Source organism: Cyprinodon tularosa, unplaced genomic scaffold, assembly GCF_016077235.1.
Source record: "Cyprinodon tularosa strain WSP-4 unplaced genomic scaffold, ASM1607723v1 ctg4, whole genome shotgun sequence".
Taxonomy (NCBI): domain Eukaryota; kingdom Metazoa; phylum Chordata; class Actinopteri; order Cyprinodontiformes; family Cyprinodontidae; genus Cyprinodon; species Cyprinodon tularosa.
Genome location: NW_024039118.1, coordinates 1,513,771 through 1,536,859, shown reverse-complemented (window position 1 = coordinate 1,536,859; position 23,089 = coordinate 1,513,771). Strand labels below are relative to the sequence as shown.

The 23,089-nt window shown below is 37.2% G+C and overlaps 1 protein-coding gene across 1 annotated transcript in view; it reads right to left on the bottom strand.

Annotated features, from left to right (window-relative positions):
* LOC119791671 (tyrosine-protein kinase yes-like) overlaps window positions 1–11,246 on the bottom strand; it is a 34,681-nt gene extending 23,435 nt beyond the window's left edge. The window contains exon 1 of the mRNA XM_038297894.1: window positions 10,684–11,246. The gene's annotated coding sequence lies outside the window, so the exon portion shown is untranslated. The remainder of the gene's footprint in view (window positions 1–10,683) is intronic.
* Window positions 11,247–23,089: the final 11,843 nt, after the last annotated feature.

The window sequence follows — 23,089 nt, the reverse complement described above, 5'->3', positions numbered from 1 at the left end:
AGCTGATGGATGGAGCTGAATATAAAGGAACTCTGGAGGAAACTTGTTAAAGGTCATTAAGGCATGACACAAAGGACATCGATCGATCCGACAGAGCCGCAGCTAGAGGAGAACGGTTCAGGTCAAAGCTTATTCATGTCAAAGAACAACCCAATCAAAATTCAGACAACTTATATAACCGTGAATCTGTGCCGAGACTTGAAAATTGATGTTGCCCTCCAATCTGACTGAGCTGGCTGGGTTTTGTAAAGAGGAACGGGAAAAATGGCAGGCTCTATCGGTGCAGAGCTGGAAGAAACATTTTCTAAAAGAGACTTTCACCCAAAACAGACAACAGTAATTATGATAATTTAGACATTTTTGGCCATAATCAATCAATAAATCCAACTAAGGGATTAATCTCAACAATAGCTATATCCTCAAACAATTTTCTAAAGAACACTATTTTAATTTCAAAAGGCTATTTTTACAGAAAGTATATCTATATTTTAAGCTGCAAAATATAGAGGATGCTTTATCAGAACTTATAAAGACTTTATTATATTTCAAAGGCAGGTTTAAAATGTATATTTGAGTAAAACATTGTTGCAAGACCTTAAATAAAAAAGAAGACAGAAAAGAAACAGTAAGTATGTTAAAGATAAGTGATAATTACAGTGGAAAAAATATTTTACAGCTGATTCTAAAAGTTCAGGATTCTTCTTTAATCAAACATTATTTTTACAGATCACCCCTGACAGTCTAGCAACCCTGAACAAGTAAACCAAACCACTCATGAAACCAGCACCCTGAATCCTTCAGCTGAGTGTATAATGTGTTTAAAAGAACAAACTAGACAAAAGGGGCTATTGACTAACATGGAGGAACACTGGTGAGACTGGAGAGACAAAGACATCAATGCACTTCACAGAGTCAACATCATGCATCTATTACTTAAAGAGCTTCTCCTGGTGCTGCATTCTGCAGCAGTAGCCTTGATGTTGGAAGGGTGTATTATGTCTTAGCTGTGGGAGGTGCATAATCAAGAGTTCACCAAGTTCTCTGGATAAAATGCCAAGTAATTCAACAGAATGGGCACCTTTTGAAAAATATAAAGCAGTTTAAAGCACTGATAAAAAGTCAAACGTTTTCACTACATGTTACAGCAATGGTTTGGTTTAAGAAACTTGTTTTAGAATCAATCACTAGAGATGTTTCTAAATAACAGATTTCTGACACAGATTTTCTACAAAGGGAATGAAGTTAGTATGGTAATAAATTTCATGTCTGACTTCAGAGGTGCAGCCAACATGCTGAGAATGTTGGCAGAGAAAATAGACTTTCTGTGTCTGAGCCAGACCCTCCTTCAGCCTCAGGATGAAACAACTACTTATGAAAGCTGAATAAATGGTTCATCCTGTCATCGACAGTCGTGGTTTGGCCTAAATCTCATTAGCAAACAGATAAAGTCGGTTATTTTTACTCAGAGAAAGACTTACCTGTCCTTACATTAAACCAAAATCTTACTGAATTAAAAAAAAAAGTAATACTTATATTTACCTTATCTTATGTCTACAAAGACTAAAAATGTATATTATTATAAAGTATGGATTCTTTGTTAAACAGTATAAATAGATGAAGGTTGAAAAAAGACTTATGATCCATCTGTTATATCACTTGTATTATAAAAGTTAAAATCAATCCTTTGCTAGTAGCTATCTATATTGAACAGCAGTGGGGTTAGTAAAAACAGATCGACAATGTATACAATTCCAGTACCTTTTATCTCACTTTCTGTTAACCTTCTGCCCGAAACACATACACAAAAACTCGTAAAGCGACTCAAGAAAAGCACATTTTAAAAGTAACCTTTGCTTCTGGGAATTAATGGATGGGACTTAAAGGGTCAAGCTTATAGAAAACACGCCTGTTGATAAGACCATTAAACACAAATCAGAAACATGTAACTCTTAAAGGTATAGTGGAGAATCTTTACAAATTCTGCATTTAAAAAAAAAAAGCACAAGCACAACCCTGTACACGCTCCAGAGAGGGAATGCCTATTCAACTTGTGCGAGAGCGTGCACGAGCCCATTTCTCCTCGAGCGTGCTCTGTTTAAAAGTTGCTGTTTGCATCGCTCATACAAACTTGTTTTCCAAAAGAAGATTTGCAATTTTTCCACTATGTCAGACTCACCACTGGTAGGTGAAAATGGGGACGAGTACGTAGGATGGCCTTATATAAACATATCATGAGAATGATTGACTATTAGGAGGACCGGTTATATTGATGATCGACCCGGAAAAAGAACATTCGCCACTACACCTTTAAGTACCAGACAAATGCTGAGAAAAGAATGGGCAAAGTTGCTAAAGTTTAAATTATTACGTGCATCACAATACATTAGAAAAGGTTAATGTAGTTAACATCAGTTATTTATTGACATTATATATGACTTGTCTCCCACTGTCTTGAAATTAAATCAGAGGAAACCCATTTTTCCAACTTTTTTCTATCTTATAAATGCAACTGAGTGAGAGAAGAAGTCAATCCACCAATAGAAACACAACAAATACAAAGGCCTTTATGTTTGGAGATATTGCCCTGTGGTTCAATAAAACTAAAATCCATAAAAACCATTTACATTTGAAAGAAAACTGAGGAAGCTTGCAACCCTGAGAACACCATTCAAGCCATCAAATGTGGGTGTTTCATCATCACGATGTATGTACTTTGCTCCAAGACAGACTGGTGCAGTTTGTGGACCTCGTGAAACAAGACACCAGTTCAGAGCATACAGCTTGGACCAAACCCTGAATTCTAATTAGGTGTGTCATGTGTGACAGCAGCAGAGCAAATAGGCAAATAAATAATGATACACACAAAACCACAATAAAACATAAAAAAAGACAAAACAAGCTATGTACGTTAGAATAGACTATACAGCAAAGAGCAAAGAGGAAACCACATCTCAGAAAATAAATCTGTAAAAAAAAAAAAAGGCCAACAAGTCTGACTTTATAGAGCTATATAGGAAAATATTGGATATAATGGCTGTGCCAGAGGCAAAGAGCGTGTCACCATTATATGGAGGCCCTAGTTCTTGTGCATCCGGTTTTGAATCCTGACTGGGAGACTTGCAACATTTCTGACCCCAATCTGTTGAGTGGAGTTAGATGCGTCCTTTGTCCGACACACCTGAAAGAGGTAATTAGATTGTCGTCAGGAGGCTTGAGTATTTGACTCCATACTAAGGAGGCAATTCAGCCGTTTGATTCAGGTGTATTGGACCAAGCACAAATTTAAAAGTTGCAAGATAACAGCCCTCAGGAAATGAAATAGCCACTCCCTGGACTAGACGTTGGCAAATCTGGCATAAAATTGACTCAGCAGAGCAGAAAAGGATTATATTGATGAGAGAATAGGTTATTTTATAATCTTCAGGGACTGCCCTGCTGCTAAAGGATCAAGAGGGACATCTTGCCATATGTTATGCCTTAATGAATTTTGGTCTCTTGCAAAAAATCAACCGAAGGGATGTTTGTCTATGAGTTTCACTGATCCCAAGAACACCCATAGGTCTACGTCTGAATGGTTAACAATAACACCATTAGGGTGGCCTGTTTTGAACCAGGACTTAAAACCGATCCAGATTGGCATTTTAACCATGAATAGATCATGTAAAAAATGTCCCATGGGACTCAATTAACAGAAATTGGCAAAAAGTAGGCCTAAAGTCCTCCACTGGCATAAGAAACTTGCTGAACATAACACACAAAAAAAAAAAAAATTATGGTTGTTGTTTTCAGTAAAACACATCAACTCTTTGAAGGGGGGGTATTCTTTCTTCAAAGCCTTGTATCTAGGAGTCGTGTTTATATGTTAAAGGTGAGTGAAGCAGGATATGTGTTAATATATAAGGGCATAATCTACAGAGAAGCAAGCACTGCTCTGGTGTGTAAGGAACAGATTATTTTGGCATAGCCAAAAAATACAGTTCTCAATTTCCTGGTCTATCTACTGTATGTTCTTTCCCACACCCATTGTAATGAGATAGCCTTAGGTATTGACCAAAAGGAAACGCTCTGGTGTTTGGGCCTCTAAACACTATGTACCCCTTTCTGCCTGGGAAGGCCATTGGATCCCCTAGAATGAGCTAGAGAAAGTTGACAATGTGTTAAACTCAGATTTTGCTGCCACTACCCATTTCTTTCATAATGAGGCTACCATCACTGGCCAAAAATTACCATCTCAACTGATTTTGCTAGCATTATGGTTATTAGAGTCTACAGACATGGGAAATATAAAAGTCTACACAAGGTGCTTATCCATTCCTTCTTTAAATGAATTATCACCAATGTCATTTAAGAATAGATCTTTTTTTATTTAAAAAAAACCTGCATTACCCATGGTGGATTTATAAAATTATACCTTTCTTGGTAAAATGGATCTACAATACCCTGACACAATGATGGTATCTCACAATCCCTTCTAAATCCCTGGTGATAAGCCTGGCAAAACAAAATAAAAAAAACTCCTCTTAGTGTTTGTGAAGGCCGAAATAAAATGATTTTTGACCTTTTAGTGTTTAGAGTAGAGAGATAACGCAAAGCGGGACAGCGGCTTGGCTGACTGAAAGGGGGCAGCCAGGCACACGCAGTGCCAGCTCTACCAGCGTGAACAACTAGGAGGATTACAAGGGTGAAGGATTTACTCAAAGAGGATAATAACAGCAAACAAAATAAAAGTGACCACAGGGGTCCAGTCATTATGGTCAGTGCAGAGAGTTACCAAGCTTACCCTGGGTGTAATATGACACAGAAGCCTGACTTTGCCCAGAGCTAAAGCCAGTCAGATAAATCAGACAGTTGTTACATAATGACACTGTTTAACAAAGCTACAGATATTAAATAAAATTGTTTTGCTACTGGCACAAATACCAACACTATCATTAGTAGCAGTAGTGTTAATAAAAGTTACAATACAGTGTAGTAATACAAATATCATTATAGTGTAAAAATGTTTATAAAAATGTTGATTTGTAATTTGATTTATAAAAAATGTAAATACCTAAACATAGAAAAGTTAAATTATTATCAGATATCAAGGATATGATCAACAAAAACTCATACTTCTGGTATATTCTTTGTTTTTCTATGATTTTATACCTTAAATCATGTAATTCTGTCCATGTCATCTTCTCTTGCCAATGAATAAAATGCAAAGAAATCACATCTGAGTCTGTTAATTTCAGCATGCAAAGTTTATGTAACCGGCTTGTGCTTTAGAAGATCTAAGAGCTCAAAACGTCCCCTATTTCCCAACCAGTTCAGCCATGTAACCATCAGGAAAGTCTGACAAGCTGCTAATTATAGCAGCTTATTGTAATTGTGAATCAACATCTCGCTGCCGCCAGGATGATACTGAAGCATGATTTACAAATTGCAGATTGAATACAAACACAAGAAGACAGCCAATGTCCTCCAGCTGTAGCCAAAAACAATGACAGAAGGAGGAGGAGAGTCAAACGAGGTTTTAATGACAATAAGTATGCAAATCTAATAACTGAACAAACTGGAGACATTTCTGAACTTTCTGCTTCATAAAGATTGAAAATCAAAAGTAAGGGAGCTAAATCAGCCTGAATCAAACTGAAGCAATCAGGCAAAAGGTGATGAAAACCTTTTCTTACAAGCAAGAATTTCGTTCTCGCAGCCAAACTCTGTATAAACACAAACACAGCTAAAACAACACATTTAGTTAATGCTGCCAGTTTTTCCTCCTTTATAATCCATAGAAACAGTAAGAAATATGAGCAATAAAAATTGCAATACCTTTCCAGCTACTCCTTATTTTCCTCCTCCTCATTCCTCTGTCCAGTTAGAAGTGTGGCATATTGAGCAATAATTGTGTTTAATACCTCTTCCAGCAAGGTCAGACTGCCTGAAGGAATAACAGAGATTTAGTCTGTTGCTCAAGGACTCTTAAAATGCAGACTTGCTGAAATCTGGCTCTAACTGAGCGTGTTTGCGTTCCTTCAAATCTGGATCCCCGTTGAGTAATAATTGTTTTCGATGTCATGTTTTCCAGGAAACATGGAATAAACAAAAACTTAATCTATTTGTGGCCATCCTGATTCAGCTCCAGATGTTTGGAGAGGCAAAATCTTTCCACGGTCATCTAACATTCAGAGAGGATGTTGCATGTCCAAAAGGTTGTGACTCTTAACCCTTTGTCCTTGGAGCTTTAGTTAGTGTTAGCAGCATGCTCTGACGCTCAAACTCGTCTCTGTAGATTTAATTTACTAGCATCGACTCTTATGATTCACACTCCAGTCAACGTGCAGCGACAGAACTGGAGAGGTTTCATAGAAAACCCTGAGCTGTGCACGCTTAACCAAAAGCATACCACCATGAATCAGGACCCATGATCAGCTGCATTTAATGTCTCTCTGCTTTAAACTGTAAAATCATTCTTAGCATATCGAAGACTGTCCTGCGGTTTCCTTCTTCCATTCCAACCACAGTGTGAATGCTAATAAGAGGAAGAGTTAGGTATCAACTGTTATATCTCTGAATCAAAGAACCTCTACAGGACTAGTAATTATGTAAAAAAAGGTTTGTACGCCACTTCATTAGTTACACCTTGTTAATTCTGGGTTGCACTTCAGAATGCCTTTTACAGCTATTTTTAATGGCATAGATTCACTTTGGGGTCTTAATGATTTTGTAAAAACAGCTATTTAGAGATAATATAGTCATTTTGGTGTCAAATTCCACTCTTTAGGATTTGTTTTAAAAAAAAGAGCCATAACTATGCTTACTGTATATCTTGTAATACCTAAACTTCTGGAACACTAAACCAGCAAACTATTATAACATCCGCAAAGTTTAAAGTTCAACCGAAAATGAACCAATTCAAATAAACAGATGTAGTCATAATGGAAGCATACTGCAGAATATTAATAAAGGGAAAACGGAGGCTAAAATACAACCAGCTTCGCTGTTTCAAACAGACGGCTCTCCTCTGTGGTTTAGATCACAAGGCATTTGGCTGGATGACAGCCCAGCAGCCGAGCTGAAAGGAAGCATGATGCCGGAGTTCCTCCATCCATCAGCCCGGCTGAGAGCATGCCCAGCTGTGACTGCAGACAGGAAGGCAATCTGTGGAGCCTCGCTGAAGTTTAGATCTGCAGCAAAGGCTGGCTGCCACATTCATTTTAATACCATGTATAAATAAACCACTAAATGGTTTATTTTGAAATTTATCCTGATTAGAGAGTTCTGGATTAAGATTACCGTGGTGTGCCTATCAGATTAGGGCAGATTTAGGAAATATAAACTACCAATCCTTCTACTTGTATACTTGCATTTTTAAAAGTTCCACAGACAGCATGACTTGTATAAAAAAAAAAAAAAAACACAATGAAAATCTTGATGTCAATCTAACTTTAGCTGCTAGGCTGCCAAGAATAGAGACATGGGAATACTAAAATATATAAATAGGGTATTTTTGAAATCTCCAATCATCTGATAAAAGGACAACATGAATGGAATAATACACTCTTTGTTGGCAACACATATTAAAGAATACAGTCGGGTTATAAAAGCTAGATATTTTTGGGGAAAAAGGAATTCAGCTACATCAGCTGAGGTCAAACCAGAGGGCTTAACCCAAAGGGCCTCAACTGTGCTCGGTTGCTTATAAAACGGCATGCTCAAAGTCAGATCTTAACCATATTTATTAATATATTTGTGTATTTTAAACTAAAAAACATATCATAATGTACCTTATTGTATTTAAAATGATTTACGCTGTAATAAAATGTAGACATTTCCCTATACAAGAGTGTAATTAAGAGCATATGGTAGAAGTAGACACCTGAAAAAGCTAATTATAAAACAGAAGTTTAGCCATTGTGTCATGTAACAACACAAAGTAGTGCTTTGTTATAACATGAATAAAATGCAGTGGAACAAATTTACTTAAAATGTCACTTAATTACACGTTTTCCTTATGAAAAAGCTGTCACAGATACAATTCAAATGTGGTGTCGGTGGTGGATTCTTTGTTACGTTTGTAACTGATTGCAGTCCCACAACTTGACAAGAAGTCTGCTACGTCAAAACAAAACAACAAAACACCCTTAAGTCTAACTTGGACATAAAATAGGGCATTGTAAAATCGTAAAATAAGCCAAAGGTTCCTTAAAGAAGCCTTTTAACTAAATTAAACCAAGTGAAACAAATATTTTTCCACTTGAGGAAAGACTTACCTGTAAAATGTTTATATATTTTTTACATTTTTTTATATAAATACTGCTCTAAGTGGGTCGCTCTGTCAGCTAAAGGCATGTTTTACAGTCTCTATACTCCAGTTAACGATTACTAAATTAGTTGACAAATATTTCAATAATTGATTAATCACAATTAATCTGATTGTTTCAGCCCTAATTTAAACCATTCATCCATCCATTTTCCGTCACACTTATCCCTGGTGGGGTTGCGAGGAGTGCTGGTGCCTATCTCCAGCTGTCTACGTGCAAGAGGCGGGGTACACCGTGGACAGGACGCCAGTCTATCGCAGGACAACACAGAGACAAACAGGACAAACAACCACTCATGCACACTCACACCTTTGTGGACTGTGGGAAGAAGCCGGAGTACCCGGAGAGAACCCACGCATGCTCAGGGATGTAAATGCCATGCAGAAAGACCCCGGGCCGGGAATATAACCTGGAACCTTCTTGCTGCGAGGCAGCAGTGCTACCCACTGCCTCCACTGTGCAGTCCCAATTCAAACAAATATTCAGCAATAATTTTAAATGGCTATTAAGTCACCAAAATTTAAAGCTGGGCCAGTATTAATATTACTATTTTGGCTGAAAAACAAAGACAACAATGGCATTGCTTCTCTACTTGAATTATGAACCCAACAACCCTTTGCTGTGTCACTATACAGTGTCACACGCCCTCACAAATACCACATGGCAAACCCCCTTCACCTTCCCCTTCATTTAGACAAAAATACATACAGTACACAAAATAGACAAACATTGCTAAATATAATCAGCCAAGTTGGTTACAGGAACAAGTACAATATGTTGAAATGACCAATTTAAGCCAATGCCAGTGTAAGTCATAATGTACTGTGCATCCCTATTTATCAGCAATATTTTCTTACTTACTAAACTATGCAGATGCTCTGATGAAGTTCCACTGACCACTGCAAGCCAACTATTTGACAGACAGGTCAAAGCTGGTTCTATGAGGGACATTTAAAATATTTACTCAACTTGAGCGACACATATGAGCAACCTGTGGACAAACGGTTATAGAGACAATTTCGGGGTGAACTTGTGCTTCATTTGATCATTATGTAATTATGTAAAGCTTAATCGTGACTACCAAACATTACATGGGACTTTGTCCTCTTCTGATTATTTCAGCTATAGACTGGTTTAAAAACTGTGAAACCCTCATAGACTGATCGTTAACCTTTCTTTTACAGATGACCAGCCCTTTGTAAAAGAAAAAAGAAAACTAAATAGGTTAAAAGTAGTGTTGCTCCGATACCGATACCAGTATCAGACGGGGCCCCGATCCAGCACTAAAATGGTGGTATCGGTATCGGCGAGTACCAACAAATAGGGCACCGATACCATTTAGAGAGTCAAAAGTTTATTCAACTATTGTCACTCATTCCAGGTCGGCAATAAAAAGTCCTACTGGATTCACTTTGTATTAGTCTTTTTCCTGCTTTACAAAGGTAGGCAGTAGCTTGACAAAGCCATGATGGCAATTATTTTACATCCAAATAGTATGCAGTTCTTCATATATACACAAATAGACATCAATTTCAAACAGATGGTATCGGTATGGTATCGGCCGATACTGCACCGCCAGGTATTGGGTATCGGGGCCAAAAAAGAGTCTATCTTCTATTGATGATGTCCTAGTTAAACTGACCTAACACCAAGGTAAGACACACTATAAAAGGGATAGAAAACGTAGTGGGTTGAAAGTCTACAGGTTTGGACCTATTTAAGACAGGCCAGGATGTGGCAAGAGATGAAACATGGAAGATTTAGAAATAGTGGAACTCCCTACTCTACCTTATATGGGTTGAAACTACTGACTCACTCAGGCAGAGTTTTGAAAAAAGCTGTTCATGAAGTGACTTGAAACTGAGGTCTACCCACAAAAAAACCCCTCTGTGGACAGTGATGCAACAAAACTAAAGCTGTTTAAAGAAAATAATCTTGATGCTTTATATGTCTAAATCAGCATGATTGTGTATTAGTAAGTGTAACAAAATGTAATAAGGCAAGATTAAAAAATATGTCTTTCTACTCCAAAGATATGGGTCAAAAACATTGTTGTAAAGGATTAAAAATGGGTTTTAAGTTTTTTTTTGTTTTTTTGTTTTTTAAATATCTATATTCCCTGATCAGAGGTCAAGGTTTGTGATATTTTATTTTTTTACTAAAGGAAAAAAAAAATGCAATTTTCCAGATTAAATGGCTGTATTTTCCAGCTCACAGATGCAGGCGTTGTCTTTTCCTATAGATGATGAACGTCTTTATAAAATCAAAGCTGGAAAGCTGGCAGTCCTTTGTTGGTGACAGGTCAGAGCAGCTGGTCCATCTTGCTTTAATCATCCTCCTCTGACAAAGAAACAAATCAACATCTTTTTGCATTTACCTTTAAAGATCTGTCTCCTCGCAGTGTGGTCTTCCACTCTGATTCCCCACTTCCCCCTTTTTGATTCGGGTCCAGGACAAAGTAAATCCGAGTTATTCCAGTCGGGACCGAACTACCTTCATCCTCCCCTCATCCATCCAGTTTGGTTTTAACTTAAATCAAGTGTTGTAGTCCTGAAGGCTGATTAAATCACTGCACGGGGCTGTCATTTTCCTTCCACTGACTGAGGGGAAAATCCTACAGATGCATGCCAGCTGATGGAAAACAAAGAGGAAGCAGGAAAAGTGGGATCCTGGAGTATCCCGGGGAGATGGAGCCTCCTCTCCACCCCTACTACCAAACTTCCATCAACCCCCACACTACAACATGGCCGACCCAGCCTGCGGGACTGGAGCCAAGCAGCTGGAGACGCAGACACAGAGCCGTCTGGTGCAGCTGGTCTGAGAGCAGCCGGGGCGTGAAAATAAAGCACGCGGAGGGGGAAATGTTGAAAAAGGCTACGATAGAAAAACCGAACGGATAAGACGAGAGATAAGAAAATAAGTAAGCAGGCACGTGAAGAAAAATTTAAACGTAACAAAAAATGAGGTACATTCACATTTCTCATGCACAAATCTAAGTCTATGGCGCCATCTGATGGTTTGTTGCGTCCACTGCAGGTCAAGCGGTGGAATTGACTGAAGGAATGGTCGGAGAAAGGACAGTCCCAGTTTAGCAGAGGCGTGGCCAGAATATTTTTATAAGGGTGGCCCAGGGGAGAATCTAGGATTCTATGAGATCTGAGGGTGAAGATGAGAGTGTAGACTTTCTGGTAAATCCCGTTCTAATGTAAAATATAACAGATTACTGGATTAAAGAAAGTTCTTGTATAGGCCTACTACATGCTATCACACATAATCCCCCCTCCATAACATGGGAAGAAATTAATTTACCTGCAAGTCTTTAACTATGTTTATTGCTCTCTTCATCAACAACAAACTATTTGGATTTTGGGACGTTTGATAATTTTTGCAAATGTTATGAGGGGGGAACCATATATTTTAGCCACCTGATATAATCCGTTCCCCTCATTACATGGGAAAAAATAAACAAATCCTGTGAATTTTGAAACTGTTTTTTTTTTTCTATATTATGTTTAAAACATTTATTATTTTATATTTTGAAATCCAAAATAGCTAAAATAAATATGACTGTCGGTTTGATGATCTTTATGAAATGTATTTTCAATTCTCAATTCAAAATGTCTGGAGTAACTTTGCTCCAGACATTTGGTTTGAACTTTTTTTGGAATATTTGTAAATTGTTAGATAAACATTTAAATAGAAAGTACATTTCATAAAGATCATCAAAGGGGGAACGGATTATATCAGGTGGCTAAAATATATGATTCCCCTCTCCTTACTCTGGCAAATAATAATGATCAAATGTTACCATATTCACACGGTTTGTTGAGGTGAATTAATTTCTTCCCATGTTATGGAGGGGAAACAGATTATTTCAGGCAGTTGAAATATCCATTTTCTCCTCTCCTCCTCCCATATCATTGGGAAACACAGAGCAACTGTTTCCGGATTTTAAAAAAAATTGTTATGTGCGATAGCATGTCGTATACTAGAAATGTCCTTAATCCATTAATCTGTCATATTTTACATTAGAACGGGATTTACCAGAAAGTCTACACTCTCATCTTTTTAGGAACTCTTAATTTTTGTGTCCTGCTATCAGCCAGTTTCGACCCTCTCATATTAGTAATGCAAAATTATATTACTCACTATGTGTTGGAAAACTGTGTTTGGTGACTGACTTTGATTTCTGTCCGGCTGAAGGGACAAAAGTTGGAAAAAGACAGATTCTCTTGGAGTTTAAAATAACAACGCAAAACAGCTTAAGAAGGTCCTCATTTATTTATTTATTTTTCAACTTTGTAAACAACATCTGCTGATTAAACTGGATGTTACAACAGTGACATGATTATAGGAGTTGTTTTTAGTGAGAAATCCATCAGCATCGCAGTGAAAATGGTCCCATCCGCCATGACCGCCTCTCTGGCTTCAATGCGCGCTCCCAACACAAGGGGAACCGAATTTCATACAACACCGGGACAAAGAACGTCTGGAAGTCAGACAGAGCTTCACATCCCAGGGACATCAGTCTGTTTAGCTACCTGGACGAAAGCTTCCGCCAACTCCTAGACAGTCTGTGGTGCAACGTGACGTTGGTGGACACGATTGAGACACGATTTTCCAGATGTGTTAAACCGGATTCAGGTCTGGGGAGCGTTCAGGCCAGTGAATAGAAGGACAGTCCATAGCTATGCCTCCATCTTGCAGAAACTGCTGACACACTCCAGCCTTGAGGTCTAGCATTGTCCTTGTTACGGCCCCTGGCCTTTTAAGACTGTGCTGGCTTGTTTTCTCATGCAGGTTCAGCTCTAACAGAAATCTTCCTTGTTGGCTACCTGAAGGCTGCAGAGGAGAAGTGACATGATTGGACCAGCAGAATATTGTCAAGCCAATCAGGATGTGGATGAGGACCACCTGCACCATATAAAAGCTCCTGGAAAGCTATCAGTTTGGAGGACAGCTAGTAGGAAGAAGGTTTTTGTTAAGCTGTTGCCTCACCTTTGGTTTCAAACTGTTTTGGGCAGTTAGAACACTTTGACCTAGCTTGTATAATTTTCTGAATCGGCTTTAGGTGGACTTGTTCAAGCTAGAAGCTTGTGTTCGGGAGGTTTGGTGCTTCCTTTGTCTTTTCTTTTGGGTTCTTTTGAGTTAAATTTAGACTGACTAGTTTGGACAGTTTGTAATTTAATTTGCACTTCACCATTCTTGAATTTGTTTGCCCTTTGTTTTGTTTGTTGTATTGTGTTTGGGTCTGTTAAACCATCTTTTGTAATAAATCCTTTTACATTCCAATTATTTGCTCTGGACACATTTTTATGTTACCTCCACAGAACCCCTAGACCTTGGGGACGTAACAGTCCTGCATTTGGAGGAACCCAGGGCCAACTGCATCAGCATAGGGTCTCCCAAGGGGTCTGAGGATCTCATCTTGGTACCTAGTGGCAGTCATGCTACCTCTGATGAGCACATTGAGGGCTGTGCGGCCCTCCAAAGAAATGTTCTCTGGGAAATGCCACGCATGCTGCAGGGCATTGGGTTGACAGCAAAAACCCAATCTGTGGATGTTGGGCCATCATACAATCTTCATGGAGTTGGTTTCTAAGCATTTGTGCAGAGAAATGCAAATTTGAAGGCCTTCTGGAGATCATTTTGCTGGGCTCTGGCACTGCTAATCCTGTTCCTACTTGCAGAAAGGCAGAGATAGTGGTCTGCAAGGTTGTTGTCTTCCTACAGCCTCTTCCACGTCTCCTGGTGAACTGGCCTGTCTCTTGGTAGTGCATCCAGTCTCTGGACAATACACTGACAGACACAGCAAACCTTCTTGCTACAGCTCGCATTGATGTGCCATCCTGGAATGAGCTGCACTACTGAAACCACTTGTTTGATTTGCGAGTGTCAAAGTAACACCATTATTCAAACATCAGCCAGAAAGCATAGGCACTATGAAGTGGTCCGGGGTCCCTACCTACAGAACCACTCCTTCATTGAATGCGTCTTGCTAATTGCCAATAATTCACACCTGTTGTCTTTTACATTTGCACAACAGCATGGAAAATGTATTGTCAATCAGTGCTGTTTCCTAAGTGGATCATTTGATTTCAGAGAAGTTTGATTTAATTGAAGTTTTATGTGTCCATTACAAGAGCATTTACATTTTGGCCCAAAATGCCCTTTGAAGTCTAAAGTCGTGAATTTTTCCCTCTACTTTCATCCTTAGTGCAGTGCAGCACTGATTGATGAGCGCAGCACTAATGATTTATTCCACAAACACCTGCTGAGTGGCCGTCACAGACTACTGGTACTTGAGAACCGACTTCCAAATCATCCTTTTTAGCTACAGAAACCAATGAGGCCCGGAACTATAAGGGGTGAAGCTAGAAGCTTCACTCATAGAGCATATTGCTAGTGGGTTAATGCAGAGCAGAAGGGAGTCTATATGTAGCCATCCAGACCACAAACAAAGCATCTGCTCACACAGTATGAGAATGCCTTCAGCATGTAAATATTCACTTTGGGGCTCCCTGCACAAGCAATTAACAGAGGAGAAAAGATCTCTGATCAGGTCAGTCCCAAAGATCGCTGCTGTGAATGATAAAGACAAAGGTTACAAACTGTAACAGTAAGAAGACCACAGGAACAGATACAAACTGATACAACTAAAAGTAGCTGGATCATGCGTAATAATGCAGAATAACAAACCCTGCGTGCGCAAAGTGTCGCTGCAGATGGAACTTGAGGTTCGATGAAACTCAGGTCCAGCTAGAAGCTGCACTGTGGTGTTTGAGGATCCAACTTATCTTAGTCGATTGGTCCTAGTATTTTTGTTATGTCATTTTACTGCTGTTCATTCCAAAGGAGAAGGTTCTTTCTCTTTCCTTTTCTCCTGTCTGCATCTTCACCATAGAGTTATCATATCTGCCACACTGTTACACACTGCAGTGGCCTTTGGGATACAAATAATACTACTGCTTAATTGAACCACTCTGCACTGATCACATATCTGCATCCTTTCCTCCTTCAAGTGGAGTTTGAGCTGAAATTTTAAGTGTTCGAAACAAACACCAATTGGAAATCAGCAGGTGCTATTTTACAGCACAGCTCTGCACAATCGGGACGTCTGTTCATCATTCACACCTGGTTGTCAATATTCTGACTCACTAATGAGAAATCTGTATCTCTTTATAGTTTATCCTATGTCTAAAATATAACTCAATCAGACAATCGTGTCTACCATATTGGTTTGTTCCTCTTAATGTTACTGAAGGTGCACTGGAGGAGGATTATGTTTCAGTATTTTGTGCACATCATATATTGTGGCCACAAATAATTACACGATGAGAACAAGTTTGCACACAAATTAGTTTTTCGAGGGAACAGATTAATATGACATGGGCCTAAATTGGTATTTCCTAGGTACGAATAGGTATTTCGCGCATACGGTATATATGTATAAATTTATATATCATATTTATATTGTATTTAGCTTTTTATTTTCCACCCGTGTCAGTTACTGTGCTCCGTAACTTATTGCTTATTTTTTGCAGTCACAGTTAAATAGAATCTGTCAACTAGGGTGAAGTTGGCTAGAACATCTCAAAAGCAACACAGTGTGACCTGCTCCTGTTTTAGCACAAAATGCCCTGTTGTTTATTGGGTTAATCAGGTTTTTTCTACCATTATCTTAACAGTTGTGAGAAGTTTATTGAGAAATCAAGACACTTATCATCCCACAATAAAGTCTTCTAAAATCTTCTCTTTAAAATATGAACTAATTATATGTTAAATCTACAACAATATACTTAAAGGGAAAAGTAAAGTGAAGTCAGCTACCAATAGTGAAACTTAAACTGAGAAAATAATAAAAAAAATAAGATGACAAAGCATAAAAATTCAGGTAGAAATGTTGATACCTGTATAGTTAAGAGTTCTAAAATAATAATAAAAAAAAATTGACACTTGACTTCTAAACATGTGATGTGCACTGCAAATTACTTGGTTTGTAACTAGATCAAAAACAACACAAAACAAAACCAAAACAACAACTCAGATGAAGAATTGCTAGGTCATCTATCTTGTTTTTGCACTTAATTTATTTTTTAGGGATTCAAATTTAAACCACAGTCTTTATTAAAGAAGTCCTGACAAATCACTTTGGGTCCTCTTTCGCTCAGATTCTGTGTTTTTTACCTAGGATATTAGACACTCCTTTATAGCCACTTTATGGCCAGTTATATTAAAAGGTCCTGGATGACTGTGCACATCTTCATAGATACAGATCTGTTTACAAAGCCCTTTTATTGCAAAGGTTATAGGAAGTGAGATGTGAATTAAACAATGATTAACTACTACTATACAACAAAATGTCATTTAGGAGTGTAACATCGGTTATACATATGCTGATAAAGATTCTCAGATATTACAGGCTAACAATGGAACCAAACGACCCGTGCGTCGATTTCAATTTGCATGTTTCCAAGCAATACAAGGCCTTGTCTATATAAAACCTCAAACTCACTGCAGATACAGACATTTGAATTGAGAATTTTCGCTTCCTGGACGGAATCGAAATGTCTTTAAACCTTGGAAACCAAGTCTAGTGGATTGTTTTGTCTTTTTAAACTTTTACTGAATCAGTTATACATAGTTAAGACATTAGGATTTTGTTTAAATAGTGTCTGTCAATAATAATCTTGCAAAAAAAAAAACTGGCCAATCATCTATTGATTGGACTGAGGTAGCGCTGTTTGTGTGAGCAGCTTTTTCACAATTATGGCTGAAAAGTTGTGTTTAAGTTTGTTGGTGCAGGTTTACATTAATCTGAGTCTGCCAGAGGATAGGCTGGTGAGAAATGAGAGTCTTGGTGGCATGGATGATTACTGAACGTATGATGTGCTGATGGTCCACTGAGCAGAGTTGATGACCCTTTTGATGCAGCTGTTGTATTAATTGTAGATGGCATACCACAGAGTACATCTACAGATCAGAATGCTCTCTGCAGAAATTAACATAGTTAAAGTCGCTCTGAAGTCTTTAATATACTATGTCTGCTGTGCAATAAACCATTTTCTAGGCTAAGTATATAGCCATCATAAATATTTTGAATTATATATAACGTCTTACTGTGAACTCATACTTGAGGTAAAGAACTTTGAATATTCACTGATTTTGACTCAGCTCATTTCACAATCATATCAGCTTCTGATGTCTGTTGCTTTCAGCTTTTCAAAATGTTTAGTGGCACTGGGCTATATTTATCCTTAAAGGGATAGTTCGGTATTTTTGACATGAATCTGTATGGCATCCCCATCACCAGTGGCATGCAATCACACTGACTTACCCCTGGCAGCGTCCTGTGAGCAGAGTTATCGTCCAGTTTTGGTCAAGCCGAAAGTAGTCCGACAGGTTTTTAGAGCCAGCGAAATAAAACGTTTCTCTTCCCAAAACATTATGTGTTCAAAAGAGCGATATTTTTGCATCCCAAAAACATTGTAGTGGAAAAAGTCACACGTCGCTATCAATTGGTCCTATTTTCTCTCTGTTCGTATCAGTGCGCGCCGTCATTCAGACAGCAAGCTCAACAACAGCCAGATGCATGTCTCCCTTCGCCTAGCTCCTAGCTGGGCGGAGGGAGACATGCATCTGGCTGTTGTCAGGTTAGTAGGCCCTAGCTGTCTGAATGACGGCGCGCACTGATACGAACAGAGAGAAAATAGGACCAATTGATAGCGACGTGTGACTTTTTCCACTACAATGTTTTTGGGATGCAAAAATATCGCTCTTTTGAACACATAATGTTTTGGGAAGAGAAACGTTTTATTTCGCTGGCTCTAAAAACCTGTCGGACTACTTTCGGCTTGACCAAAACTGGACGATGACTCTGCTCACAGGACGCTGCCAGGGGTAAGTCAGTGTGATTGCATGCCACTGGTGATGGGGATGCCATACAGATTCATGTCAAAAATACCGAACTATCCCTTTAAGGTTTTTACAATGATGTCATAATCAGTCACTCAGACAGGACTTCATATTCCATAAAAAGTTGAAGGTTTTTGTCACTGTGAGGTATATCACATTTTATTATGAAATTATATTTAGTATGATACATTATTGTTCTTTTACTTTTCATTTTGTTTCGTTGTCACAAAATTCAAGAATAGCAAAGATAGAACAGATGCATGCAATAAACAAAGAAAAAATACTAAGCCAAACATTGGGAGTAGCACATCTAATTCATTAAGTTTCATCACAATGAGCTTTAGTTTTAATTTCCACCAGTTACAGTCAAACGCATCCATTTTGATTTGCAAAAGAAATGTCATTTTCTTTTTTATAAAACACAACTTTTATTTCTCTCCTTTGTTTTGCACTTCATTACTCTTTCTTTCAGCTAGTTTTATTTTTAATTTTTATTCTTTACCTGCATAATTGTTATTCTAAAATAGTTTTGAAATAATAATTCTTTAACCCAGGCTGAGAACTAAGATTCTGGGATTTAGACTGGTAGAGAAATAAAAAATGTCCGTTAATCTGGAAAGAGTATCAATTTTAATCATGTCAATTTTTGAACCGAAATCCATCAATAATGGTGAGCATTGTGACAGATCACTATAAAAATTTTTGTTGGTATTTGTATAATATATTCATCATGGACAACACCTTTCACCTGCTGCACCAGACTGTAGAGGAGCTGAGCAGCTCTTTTAGTGAAAGACCCATACCGCAGGCCTCTCATGCCTGCTGCCATCAGACTTTAGAATGCGGCACTGCAACTCTCATAGGTAATGTCAAATCACTATTTAATTCCCTGTGCAATAGCCTGTTTCATATTTGACACCCAGTGCAATAACTATATATATATATATATATATATATATATATATATATATATATATATATATATATATATATATATATATATATATATATATATATATATATATATATATATATATATATATATATATATATATATATATGTATGTATAAATACCTACTTATATTTGGACGCACTGTATATACTGTATGTACTGTATATACCCCATTCTTCCTTTTTGGCACCTTCTTTTTGACTATTGAGCTGATGAAAAAAGCAAATTTCTCTAATGTGAGATTAATAAAGTTATCAATTAATCAATCAATAAAATTTTTTTAATAATTTGCAATAAAAGATTTACCCAAGTCCTTTGCAATCCTGACTCTGGTATATGCCATCTTTTCCAAATCCCATTTTAGTTTATCCTTTTTTAAAGTGACCTATTTGGAGAGCAATTGAAATATTAACTTTGCAACAAGAGGCCAAATTCAGTGAGGCCTGTATAAAGTAAAAAAAAAAAAAAAAAAAAAATCAGTCTGGGTTTTTGATATATGTAACAGTATCATTTGCAAATCTGTTTTTGTGCTATTCTCTTAATGTTTTTGTTTTCTTTGATTTCTTGTGGCTCAAGTTAAATGAACAAGACAAAAGAGGGTTGATAGGGCAGCATCCTTGCCTAATGGCCCTACAGAGTATAAAAATATCTGAAAAGGAGCAATTGATAGCAATAACTTCTGAATGTATGATAATTAATAAAGTTTTAACTTACTTCTTTCACTCTAAGACAACTTCTGCTGAAACTCAAACTGTGTTTATTAGTTTAGTGGTGCTTCTCAGATTTCTAACACGTGACTGCTTCACCTTAGTCTGTTTTCTCATTTTCCTTAATTTTTTATATTATTTTAGTCTGATCTCCCTCTAAAAGGGAAAGAAATTAGTAAAGTTATTTTTTACTTATTTTTGGAATAATCTATACTTTAAATCACGTAAATTAGCTCTTTTAGTGATAAATAGGAGAGTCAAAGAAAAAAAAAAACATTATTTTAAAGACCTTTTATCAGTCACTTTATTAATCCGGCGGAAATTTAGTAAAAGCATCATTTTGTTAGAAATTAAAAATATAAACATTGTTATTCCAAGCTTTTTGAGAGGCACTCTCTGAAGTTGGCCCTGAAATATTTAGCACTCTTTTCCCTTAAAGATCATTGGATAAGCTGTAACACATCACTGTGTTACAGTTATAACTTCAACTAGTCAGTGAAAAGAAAACATTTGAATTTACTTAATTTTTTTTATTCTTGTAAACAGTTAATATATTGCTGAAACAATTTTCCTTTTATATTTCTCTAGAAGTGTCCAATAAACAATACATTCAACTCAAAAGTTCTATTATTTCTTATCTCAGTTTGTCATCAGTTGAGAAACACTACATAAAAAACTTCACAGAATATCTAAAGCTCTAATTTTTATTTGTATTTTTTTCAGAGTAAACAGTGAGTCAAGTTAATTTCCTAGAGATGAACACTGACTGCAAATCTTTGCAATAAATGTGATGATTTACAAGATAAGCGCTTCCTTTTTGTGTCTTCCTCACAATGAGACGGAGGCTCTGCAATATAAGTCATGCGGCTTTGCCCACACACATTTCAGATATGACTGCTGAAAAGCTTGCTCTGTAAGCACTCGAGCTAAGAGACAGTAACATCAATAAAAGTCTTCAAACACAACGTACCAGCAGCGGAGACAGCTCAGGCTATAAAAAGCAAACACAGCTAAAATTAGAATGAGTCATATGTTCCTCTGCTGTCTTGTTTGAAGTGATAAAGCTCAGTTTTACTCCGTGTGGTGTAATATCATTACTGAGAGCTTAGCCTCTGAGAAAAAGATATGAAGAAACATCTGAACAAACAGTTTGTGTATATTTGCTATTTTCATCACAGATCCTGGTGCCATCATGCATTTTGATTACTGAAGTGTATAGCAAATATAATAAGTTGTGATCAGCAGTTTTATTGATATTAAATATACAATAAGGGCTTTAAACATCGTGCCGATTCAAGCAGTGGCTTATTAAAGCTAAACATTCATATCTGCTTTATGCAGGCTGTAATTAGATCTAGATATCCTGCTATAATCAGAAGAAGCGCTTATTAAGAGATGATTGAAGCTGAATGAGTAATCACCACTTTACAATGATTACTTTGATTCCTTTCAATATAAGAGTCATGGAAATGTTATGATTAGCTGCTTCAGTCTTAATTAGATGGTTAAGTGTCCAAGAGACACATGACCTGTTTTTAAATATTGTAACGTTCAACAATAAGAATATATGTTTTTATACTAAATCAGATTAATCATACTTGAAATAATTTTAATGCAATTTTTACTTAAGAATAGTGGTTAAAGATGCTGTTTCCTCAGTGTGCATACTCTTCTGATAACCACTGGGGTGCAGTGCTTACTTAGTGCAAGAAACGGGGTTGCTTTTAAAGATGGCTTCTTTTCCACAGTTCTGCATACTTTCTTTTTTAAACCTTTCAAAAATTCAAGTTAAAAGCCTTTTCTTTTAGCCAAGCAACCCATCAAATGACGTCAAAGAGCGAAGGGGACCGAAGAGGTCTGAATCACCCACTAAAGATTCAACACATGGCCCTCATGATGTTTGCGCAGAGGAAAGGCACATCTGAATTCTAATGAACAGAGTAGACACAGGAAAAAACTAAGTTTTAATTGGGAGTTTAGTCTTAAAGAAGTTCATTCTTCTGCCAAAGAACCACTTCAGGAAAATAGACTTATTTGCAATTGTTCTGAAATCTTCTCAAATTGTTATACGGTATTTTAAAAGTTATATTGCAACTCAGAACATATCTTAGATCATCCTTCTCACTCAAATCGTATAGATTAATTAGATTGTTTAGTTACCGGGTTGAGAGTTGGCTTTTGAACCTACAGTATTTCACACATTTTCATGGGGGCTAAATGGTTGTTGGTGCGTTGTTCTGACAAGCTTAATATCAACCTACATTGGCCATTATATTTAAAAATCAATTCTAATGACTTATTATGCCCTGGTTAAACCGAATTAGTGAGGTGCAGTGAGGTATGTACCGGTAATGGTTAGGTTTAGTGTTATTGTCAGGGTTAGGGCATAGAATGAGCTGAGAATGACTGAAAATCAATGGCAGTCATTGGGAGTCAACACATGGTTCTCACCATATATAGCAAGATGAGAGTGAGTGAGCCTGTATGTATAATTATGCTTGTGAGTAGAATAGAGCAAATGGATCAATAAATGAAATGTTATGTAACTAGTTATTAAGATTGATTGCAGAAGTATGTTGTTCAGTTATTCCATTAAGAGAAAAAAAGAAGCAACAAATATAAACAATTTAAAGCTTAAAATCTATGTGATATTTATGTCCATGATCAGTATACATACCATTCACATTAGCTGCTTAAACACCTAAAACCTGACAACTTACTTTAGTTTACTTACAGTAATAATCACATTCTTGTGTTACATGTTTCTTATTAAACTGTTATCTTCAAAATGTGAACAATAGGACTCCTAATATGTTATAAAATTGCATATTAATGGTATCCGACGTAATCTCTATGATGATGAGTCAGAACTGCTTTAAATATACATTTCTGTGTAGAATCCTTTACTTTTCAAAGTTTATGAGAGCACATAGCTGTGACTGAAATTGTTTCTCAAATTTAAATTCTCTCTCCTATAACCCCCACCCCAAAAATTAATTCTCACCTTAATACTAAACCTAACACCAAACCGTGACAGTATTGCTACCCATAGGTACAAAAATTTTCCTTAGAATAAAATAGAAAATCCCTTTATTGTCCCAAAATGGGGAAATGGTGATAAGTGGCCTCTCTGTGTGCATGATTGTGTGTCTCCATACTGTCCTGTGATAGACTGGCAACCTCTCCATGAGATAGGCAGCGACGCCAC